The sequence below is a fragment of the Condylostylus longicornis genome, unplaced genomic scaffold (genome assembly GCF_029603195.1).
Source record: "Condylostylus longicornis isolate FDR11 unplaced genomic scaffold, ASM2960319v2 ptg000003l, whole genome shotgun sequence".
Classification (NCBI taxonomy): domain Eukaryota; kingdom Metazoa; phylum Arthropoda; class Insecta; order Diptera; family Dolichopodidae; genus Condylostylus; species Condylostylus longicornis.
This window is the reverse complement of record NW_026577972.1, coordinates 3,178,456-3,189,406: the sequence shown is the minus strand read 5'-3', so window position 1 is coordinate 3,189,406 and position 10,951 is coordinate 3,178,456.

The window sequence follows — 10,951 nt, the reverse complement described above, 5'->3', positions numbered from 1 at the left end:
TGTAAAACAGACCCATTAAAAGGTCCAGGTCGCGAGGCCTGATATATCCTAAAAGTTTATCAATCTGTGCCATAGTCGAAATAAACTTACATATTAAATTTCAGCTGAACTTGAGATACACGCGTGTACACACAGACCGACGGACCAATAGACCGACAGGCTGCTAATGATAGTTTATTTACACTTATCTACCATGTAGAAGGGCGTTCCCACAGAAAATTCGATATGTAAAATTTGTTGTCCCTGTATGACAGGTGAAATCCTTAAATTTACAGAAGCTAAATAATCGAAAAAGCTTTAAAATATTAGATTTTTTTTTCTTCTTTCGAAGAAGAAAAGAAACTTATCTTTCTACGTTGGTTATTCAATTTGATTAAATTTTGATGTTTCAAAATTGTTCACATTGGAAAACATAAGGTTATTTTTGTGGGCATTGTTGAGCATATTCTGATTCCTTGGGACTCAACGTGTTAAAGGATGAATGGCCATACACAATGTATGTACATAAATATTTACTTTAAGCAAGGAAGGAAAATTAAAAATAAAATTAGGTAATAAGTTGTTGACTTGCAAAATATAAAGGATTACCCCCCTATGCCAGCAATAATAAATCATTGAGGAATAATTTACAATGAAGATGAACTTAAATTTTACAAAGTTATTGCAGTTGTGTATGTCATGTCGTTTTACTCTAGCACCTGTATAATATGTGTGATATGAACATACTAACGCTCTGCAGAAATAGCCACGAACAACAGCGGAACGATTCTGTATCATTATGATTTCAGTATTTTGCATAAAACAAGTGTTCAGTATTCGTAACCGCACATACATGTAAAGAGATGATTTAAAACAAAAACTCGCTAGCAGCAAAACTGGAATGGCGTTACTCTAAGTGTTCATTTCATAATTCATTTACTAATTTCTTTGCTGATTTAATTTTATTTGCAGACGAGAAAAAAAATAGAGTTGACCTTGTCAACTCTGTGATACTTGTACGAATTTGTTATCCTATGTGCGAATAACTAATGTGCCATAAACTAAGGGGCAGACTATGACTTTAAGTTGCCGTATTACCATATTAATTTATGCAAAATTTCAGTACTATGTGTTTCTCAAAATACTGTGTGTGCCAAACTACTATTGAAGTTGTATGGCAGCTACCAGAAAGAGCCAAGAAATTTTAGCGAATTTTATCAAGCACATCGGCCCTACTAATATATTCACTTGTGTGAAATCTCAATATCACATCTTTTATAGTTTCTGAGATATAGCCAAATAACTTTTGAAGTTGTATGGCAGGTACCAGAAGGAGCCAAGTAATTTCAACGACTTTTATGAGACACATTGCCCCTACTAATATATTCGTTTGTGTGAAATTTCAATACCACAACTTTTATAGTTTCTGAGATATAGCCAAATGAATTTTGAAGTTGTATGGCAGCTACCCGAACCGGTACCCCGATCATGTCCAATTTAAATAGGGTTCTGGCACTTACTACAATAAATCATTTGTGAAAATTTGGTGAACTTATAGCTCAATTAGTTTTTGAGTTATCGTTCGGACGGACGGACGGACGGACGGACAGACAAAGCTAAATCAACTCAGAATTTGACGCTGATCAAAAACATACACTTGAGTCTATATCTAACACCGTTATTTCTTACCGTTACAAACGGTAAGGCAAATTTAGTATACCCTTCGAACATACGTTCGTACGGGTATAAAAATGTAAAACACTGTTATAAAAATCAAGAACAATATTAAAAATAATTATACTACTAAGGCTTTTTCAACTTAGAGAAATATGAAAACTAAACGAAAATTATTACGTTCTGCAGATAATCGATATACATTTTATACGATACGACTACCATATAATATGTATATTATAATACAGGCTAATATTAATAAGATAGCGAAACATTAGTGGTACAGAAATTTATTCGATCCAAAATAGTTCGACATAAATATGTATGTAACAAATCCTTGCAAATATTTATATTAGCTCAGTTTTAGTGTTGCCTTCATATTAAATTAAATGCACTTCCGATTTTTCAATAGGTAGGTCTTCTCGAAATTTTTACTCTTCTCTTACCTTTTTTAAGGTAAAACATAATTTGCAATAAAAGTGAAATTTTTATTATTACATGTTTTTATCGCGTGATATATTAAGAGTAGGTGGCTATTTACAGGGAATGAGGGAGTCAATGATATGTTTTTTCGCAGGTTTGGTCTCCAATTTACGACGTTCATTGGAATAGAATTAAGGCTATTCAAAAAAATTTCTTGAGATTAGCTTTTCGTCACCTTTCCTGTTGGAAAACCCCCTAATATTGCCCTCTTATGAATGTAGATTGAATCTCATTGACATATCTACCTTGGCTAAAGACGAGAAATTGCGGATGATACGTTTATTTTCTTTATTTTGAAGTTGGAGTTCATATCGCCCGACATTCTGAGCAAAATTGTCATTAACACTAATGTGAGATCTCGCCCGTCAAATCTTTTTACGGTACCCTTTCATAGAACTAGTTATGTCTTAGGAATAAATATAAAGATAATTTAGATTTCACAATAACGAAAGACACTTTAAGGAAGCGCCTTTATAGACTTGACAACTAGATTACGCTTTTTATACCCGTTTGTTCGGAGGGTACAGCAAATTTGCCTTACCGTTTGTAACGCTAAGAAATAATGGTCTGAGATGTAGACTCACGTAAATGTTTTGGGTCAGCGTCGAATTCTGAGTCGATTTAGCTTTGTCTGTCAGTCTGCCCGTCCGTGCGTCCGTCCCAACGATAACTCAAAAAATAATTGACATAAATTCACCAAATTTTCACAAATGATTTATTATAGTAAATTCTAGAACCCTATTTAAATTGGATATGATCGGGGTACTGCTTCGGGTGCTATTTTCAGCTGCCATACAACTTCAGAATTTATTTGACTATATCTCAGAAAATATAAGAGCTTTGGTATTAAAATTTCAGACAAGTAAATATATTAGTAGGGGCAATGTAGTTAATAAGAGTTGTTGAAATTGCTTGGCTCCTTCTTGTAGCTGCCATACAACTTCAAAAGTTATTTTAAGTTGTATCTCAGAAACTATAAAAGCTGTGGTATTGAAATTTTACACAAGCGAATATATTAGTAGGGCCAATTTGTTTGACAAAATTCGTTGAAATTGCTTAGCTCTTTCTGGTAGCTGCCGTACAACTTCATTAGTAGTTTGGCCATATCTTGAAAACACAGTACTGCAATTTTGCACAAAGTAATATGGTAATATGCCAACTTAAAGTCATAGCCAGTCTCATAGTCAGCTATGGCATATTTATTCGCACATAGGATAACAAATTTGCGCGAGTATCGCAGAGTTGACACGGTCAACTCTATTTTTTCTCATTTTATTTATTTATTTTCTATTACTATGACTTAACCTTAATTTGTTAATAATAGGTAATTATTATTTTCAACTTTGTAGCTTGACAAAAAATATATATATATATGTAATTATTAAAAATAATTAATAATTAATAGTATGTACGAGTATTTATAATTTGTGATATGTATAATTATAGATCCTATTTTAAGTATAAAAAAATGTTTAACTTAATGTATGCATTTTTTTGTAAAATGTTCGAGTTAAACATGAAGGAAGTTATTAAATAAATAAATAAATATTTACGTATATATAGGTACTTTTTCTTTTAATACCCACAAAATATTTAAATTATATTCTTCCTGGGATGCTTTTTACCTTTATAATTTTATTTTCTTTTTATTTTAATTTTTGTCATATCCTTAAAAAGAAAAAACTTCCCTCATGTATAAAGCTTTCAAACTATAATAGTTGTGTTGAATTGATTGTTTTTTTTCGTTTTGTTTTTATTTTTCTATGTGTGTGTATAGGTGCATACGTGATTTTGGTATTGTATACAAGTTTCTTCGCCATATCGGTATTATTGTGTGGATATATGCTATTATATTTTATATTTATATATAAATATAATAGCATATTTACACACAATAATACCGAGTATTATTGTGTGTAAATAGTACTATACTTGGGCATTTATAAAGAAATTTCAATACTCTTACACGTTGTGGCTAGAAATTTTAACACTCTTGTACATAGCCAGAGCGCACAACGTGTAATAGTGGTACCAAAATAATCTACATTTTTATTTATCATAAATACATACATATTATATAGTAGATATATAAGATAGATTTAAAGTAATTTCATCATCGTAGATAATTTTTTCTTCTTCCGTGATATCAAAATTTGAGGAGATTCTTAAAAAAAAAAATGAATTAAAAAATAAAATTTCCCAAAACAATAAACTTTTTCTAAAAACTATTTTAGGGATGATTCTTTGATCAATTATTTTAAAAATTATAACATTATGTATAAATTAATAGTTTACAAACTGAGATCGGTGGTAATAGTGACGAGACAGCGGTGAAAGACGACGGCGATATTCGTTTATACGGCAAACCTTGTTCGACCTCGATTTTTATAGGGGTTGGTGGTTGCGATTACGGTGTTTTGAGAAAACAAAAAGAAAACAAGAATAAATTTTTTTTTCCTCTGTGTAAATACGCAGCCACATATATTAAAAAAAGAATAAATAGAGAAGGTTAATAACCTTCTTGTACATATGTACAATATGCAAAATATTCATATACATATATTATTATTGTGTATTGTGTATATATAAATAAAAAAAAAAAGAAAATCTAAAAGTTTTTATTGTGTGCGTGTGAACATGTTGATATATGAATGCATATTACATACTTTTATTATATCATGTTTATTTCAATTATAATTTCTCATTTTTATATGCGTATATATTATATAACTTTCCTTTTTTTATACTTCCCCTCTGATATACATAATTTATACATATAACTACGTATATATACACGTATATATATACATATGCATCTAGAAGTTTTAATGTAAAGGGAAAAATAATATATCGCGACCTCTATGAGCACATATTTGCTTTTATATTTTGTATATAAAAATAAAATAAAAGGATGTATATAAAATAAAATTCGGAATATAAAAAATAAGTACGTATATATACTCTATATGTATTTATATATAATACATACAAAATGAAATATTATATAAAAAGATTTTTTGGAAACAAAAAACATTTTTTCTTTTTCTTTGGGAACTATTAAGGATTTTAATGGTTTTTGTTGTTTTACACATTCAATTTTTTTATATATACTGCATTTTAGCTATACAACGAATAACTTTGCTGAAATAGAAATAACGGATAATATATCGCTAAATAGCGCAGGAGAAGGGGGTGATTTAAGGGTATTGAACCGTACGAGAAAAAAAAATTAGAATACAATAATGGTCGGTACCGAGTTATTCGAGAAATTTATAAAATTAAAAGTTCACTCAATTATTAACAAAATCAATGAAAAAAACTATACTAAAAAACAATAACAAAATCAAAATTAAACAACTTCTAAAATACAGCTGTTTTTACGCGTCAAAAAAAACCGCTCAGTTACAAAAAGTGTTTTAATTTTTTGAAAAACAACGTGAATTAATATTTGGTATGCGTTTCTTTTGCTTTGTTAATAATTGTTAATAATTGACTGTAAGATATTAGGAGTTAAACAAAAAAGATTCTACTGGGCGGTTTTTTTGATGCTTACAGATCTGTAAAAAAAGTCTATTATAGAAAATGCCGATACTTTCTCAATCAAAATCATTAAATTTTGTTTAAATTAATTTTATTATTATAAAAAAAAGGTTTTGGCTTGATTTAGTTTTTCAAAAATTTAGAAGGCGAAAAATTTTGATTGCATTTAGGAAATAAGTATCAATTTCCCTTGAGTAATGGAAATAACTATATTTCTTTAAAAAACTGCTTATTACTCTACAATAATTAAAGCATATTTTTCTGATTAAAAGAAAAAAGAAAAAAACGTTAATATAATAGTTGAATCCGACAATCTACCGACATAGTATTTTTTTAATTACATAAATAATTAAATTTTTTGATGGCAAAATTTTTTCTGTTACCTCTTAACACTTTTCGAGAAATTAAAATTAAAACTTTAAGAACGTATAACGAAAGTTAGGTTACAGTACACTATATTACCTTACTTTTGGAATATTATTGTTACGTTACATGTTAAAGTTAAAGTATGCACTGAAAAAGGCTGACGATGGATAATGAGTTATACCTTACCGTCTAAGAGAAAAATTAATAATTAAAAAATTATAAAAATAATGAATTAGAAGAAGCCCATCTTCCTATCTTTTTTTTATTAAAATGTTTATTGTTTTGACATGATTAAATGTGAAAATATGGATTGCATGTTTAAAACTTTAAGGTACCATAAGTTTTAGTGGCTAGGAGATTTTTTATAAAAATTTTTTTCTAAAGAAATAAGTTTTACAGTTTTCGTTTGTATATTTCTTCTTTCTAAATCACTAAAGGTCCAAAAATTCACTAACAGATGCACGGATTCATTGAGTAAAATTAATAAACAAATTTTATTTTTTAATTTTGTTGGAAATGTGGTAAAAAGTGTTATTAGAAGATTCATCCGTAATGGGATTCCTAGTTTTTAGAGCTTTAACCGACGAAGTTGTAGTAAATTTTACTCCTTCCGCTTTTTGTTTTGTAATTACTTCCTTATATTTCTCTCTTACACTTTCATATTCTCTGTGATGCGCTCTTACTCAATGTTAATTTTGATATCGTGCGTCAAACACTTACGGAGGAGTTTGGGGCAAGTAGTATAATAATTAGTTCCAACTCGACTCGATTTTTTTTTTTTTTCCTAAAAATTATGTATTAATTTTACGAAGTTTAAATAGTCAAGTAGTTTTATGGTGCAATCTAAATATTTTTTATAAAATTTTAATAATATTTTACTCGTAATAATATTTAAATTGTAATCATATTAAAATTGTACTTTTTATTATTATACTTTTTTACAGAATTATTGGACGATTTCTTAATGCAGTTAATACAAAGAACAAAAAAAAACACAAAATTTAAATTTTCTGTTTCGCAAATTTTACAAAATTTTAATTTTATAATGTGAATTGAAAATTCACTTTAATTAAACCTTATAAAATTAATAATATAAATATATAAAAAGAAATAATTTTAAAATGTTATATTTGTATGTTATATTTTTAAATAAAAATCTTATTTATTGCGTAATATGAAATATATAACTGTCAAATTTAAAATCTGTCAAAACTAAACCTATGTTTGTCAAATTATATACTAAGTACTGTTATTGTTGTATTGCAACTATAAATGTTGACAAGTATGTGTGCATATTTGTAGTTATTTTTCATATGACATAAAATTTTTTCATTCAAGTTTTGAGAGTTTAAAAAATGTCCTAACATTTTTCCTATTTTATACTATTGGAAGCTGAAAAATTTCGTAAATTTTCCTATATGAAAAAAATATCATATAAATTCAGATTGCATGACTTTGTTGATACATCTATCCATATAAAAATTTAAAGCCCAACTACCGGAACAAATATGAATAATAACTACTTTCAACTATTCTTTTATGATGTAGTAGCATTCTTGAGGACGCCCAAGGCAACCGTCTTAGGTTTTAATGCAATCGAAAGACGAATTTTTAAGTAATTTTTTTCTGATTATTTAGCTGGTTTTTCCAAACTACTGGACTATTTAATCGGTCTTTCCAAACTACTTTGGTAATTTAAAAAGCAACAACACATTGTATATTACGATATCTTAAGAAGTTAGCAAATTAAAAAAAATTGCCGCAGATCCCAGTATCACTAGTGAAATCCTTGAATTTACAGAAACTAAATAATTGAAAACAGCTTTAAAATATTAGATTTTTTCTTCATGGAATTTGATTAAATTTTTATGTTTTAAAATTGTTCACATCGGAAAACATAAGGTTATTTTTGTGGTAATCGTTGAGCATAATATTCTGATTCATTGGGACTCAACGTTATAAAGGATTAATGTGCATACATTATGCATCTACATAAATATTTATTTTAAGGACGGAAGGAAAATTAAAAATAAGATTAGGTAATAAGTTGTTGACTTGCGAAATATAAAGGATTATACCCCCATACCAGCAATAATCAATTATTAAGAAATGATTTAAAATGAAGATGAACTTAAATTTTACAAATGTTATTGCAGTTGTGTATGTCATTTCGTTTTATTCTAGCACCTGTGCAATATGTTTCGTATAAATATACTAATGCTTTGTAGAAATACATTCTTATTGAAGTAAAATACTCGTTACATTCTCGTTATATTCTATATATGTGTAAAAACAAAAGCTAAACTGTGTACGACAAACAAAACCAAAACGGCGGACAATTTCCGTTGCTAGCCCAGAACAACAGTTGGACGGTTCAGTATTATCATACTTCAGTATATTCAGTATTTTTCATAAAATCAAGTGTTCAGTATTCGTGTATAAAATCGCACATACATGTAAACAAATGATGTCAAAAAAGCCTGCCAGCGGTAATATACGTTGCGGTCGGTTATGTGCTAACTATATCAAATTCTTTTTATTTATAAACTTTAATTGCCAAATTGGTTCTGCGCTAATTACATGCACTTATATTTATATTATGTTAAATTAGAAAAAAAAAATCTGATGTAGTCAGCACATAACCGACCGAATTGTGTATTGTCTAGTTGAGTGAAAGTGTTACAGAATATTAAAAAAATGTCTGTTAAGTACTTCTTTCCAATTTTAAGTACATTTGTAAGCTTATAGTTAACATACCTAGAAAAATGTAAATTTGGCTCTTAGTAGAGCTTCGCTTTGTGCTACCCGAATTCCCTGAAATGCTCGCCAGTTATTTTCGGTAACAACCAGAACTCAAATATCATGTATTTCACAATTCTTACAATTTTAAGGACGCTTTTAGTTGACATATGTAGAAAAATGTGAACTTGGCTCTTAGTAGAGTTTCGTTTTGCCATCCGAATCATACGAAAAGTTCGTCAGTAAATTCCGGTGACAACCAGAACTCAAATATTAAATTTCAAGAAATTCTATCAATTGGTTCCATAGATATGCAAAAAATGTAAAATCGGGCCCTCTTCCACAAAATCAGTTTCTAATCATTCGAAAAAAATTTATAGATTCATTGTTTTGACACCTTGAATTTAAATATCAAATTTCCATTGTATACGCAAAAATGTGTATTTGGTCTGTAGTAATGGTCCAGTTGCTAACACCTGATTTCTTCCAAAAATTAGGAGATTACGGGTACGGTAGAATGACTCAGGGTGAACGGGTGACTCAGAAAGGTATAAAACAACATATACCAATGGTTAGAGAGTCGAAAATGGGTAAAACTTTTATTCTGGACTAGGTGCGAGATCCCAAGGGTTTCCCAGATACAGGGATTTTAACGAATTTTCATGAAATTTCTACTTTTCCAAGTTTTTTTGATTATAACTTCCGTTCCGAAAAAGGTAGGAGCTTCAAACAAACAGTTTCTGAAGGGCCTAGTAAAAGGCTTAAAATAAACATGTTACTGTTTTATTTAAAATAAACATGTTAAACATTTTCCTCGTCTTCACCACTACTACTGGGGTACTTATCACAAAAGAATAAATCGGCAATCGATGAAAACATTTTCATTTGTTTCATAAAATAAAAATGTTAAGATATCGATTAAACCTAAAATTTTTTGAAAAAATTTTTTTTTTATTTTTGTAACCTATATTATTCATTTTATTTACTTTTTTAATAATTTCAAATGGCATTTTTTTGAAATCTCGATAGCAACCATTTTTACACAGTGAATTTAGCTGTTCAATATCATTGCAGCGAACCACAATATCATTCCAGCGAATATTCGGGTAACTCATTTCGAGTAATTCGCTTCGAGTACATATTTGCTTCGTGAACCATAATAATGAACATTATTAGTGAAAAATGTTAATAAGATTTTAATTTGGGACGAGTTTGAAAATTTTTCAAAATTCTCAAAAAATTCTTTTTGTTTTATAGTCTCTTAATATAAATTTTATAATATTAACATTGACAAAGTAAAAACTTTAAAAATTTCAAATATCGTTTAATGCAAAAATCATACAGACACATTTATTTTCACTTTTGCTGCCAATGTAATACTAACTATCGGGTTTTACGAGAACTTAAAAGAATATTGTGGAAGAAGGCTAGAAAGTTTTATATTAAAAGAAAATATAGTATTGTAAGCAATTTAATATCATCACATCTCCTTTGTGCCATCCTTTCCAAGCCCTTTAAACAATTTAATATAAAATAGAACTAGTATATGTGATATTTAATAAATTTTAATTGCAGTTATATTTATATATTTAATAAATATTATGCACATACATATATTATGTATATAAAAGTTAAATTAAAAAATTCAGATTTTTTAAAATTTAAAAACAGCAATGATATTGTGCACTATAACATTTCAATTTTTGATATTTATCATTTTTCGCAAGATGAAATTTTAGTTTTAATACTTAACATATTTATATATTTATTTTGTTTTATTTTATTAGGAATATCAATTGTTCTCAGTATACTCAAATATAAGAAACTATTTATAGTATAAGAGGAAATTTATACTTTTTATTTTTATAATATAGTAAAAGTTAATATACGAAAAAATTCGAATGCACTAAAATTTAATGAAAAACAATAAAAATAATAATAATAAAAATAATAATAATTATAATAGTATCAGTTTATAAAATTTGATAATAGTTAAAAATCAACAATTAATTTGTGTGTTTACAAATCTAAAAGTATAGTAAGCTAAGAAATATTATGTAAACAAAATGAAAAATACAAAACAATAATAAAAAAAAACATCAAAACAATAGTAACATATGAGTAATAAAAAAAGGAAATAAATTATAATTAAAAATTATAAAATAATCAA